Source organism: Portunus trituberculatus, chromosome 38 (genome assembly GCF_017591435.1).
Source record: "Portunus trituberculatus isolate SZX2019 chromosome 38, ASM1759143v1, whole genome shotgun sequence".
In the NCBI taxonomy this organism is placed as follows: domain Eukaryota; kingdom Metazoa; phylum Arthropoda; class Malacostraca; order Decapoda; family Portunidae; genus Portunus; species Portunus trituberculatus.
In genome coordinates this window covers 16,318,169-16,318,653 of record NC_059292.1, presented here as the reverse complement: position 1 = coordinate 16,318,653, position 485 = coordinate 16,318,169, and positions in this window count along the sequence as shown.

Here is a 485-nt window from a genome sequence, read left to right as displayed (position 1 = left end):
GTGTCTAGGAGTTGCGTGCTGTTGAAAATGAGGGAATGTGGTAGGAGTGTGGAAATTACTGTAGTGACAGCCATTTGAGGGGAATGTGTGAGGGGAGTGACAACGTGGTGATGGCAGCGGTCCAGTGTGTGTGTGTGTGTGTGTGTGTGTGTTGAAAAAGTATGGTAAGTTGATAACCAAATGGAGTGTGGGCGTGGGGGTGTGTTTGAGTATGTGCGGGTGATAAAGGTTATCCGCAACTGCATAAGGTGGGTGGTAGTTATAGTAACACCTGTGTGTGTGTGTGTGTGTGTGTGTGTGTTTGTGTGTGTGTGTGGTGCTGATGGTACTGATGATACTGTTATTACTATCATTACATCTAAATATTATTCACCAACAAACAGTCATTACAGTTTACCACTCCTATCACCATCTTCTCGTCCAATCACCACCCGTCATTTCCCATCACACGCACTTAAATCACCAGTCATCCTTCGTGCACACCC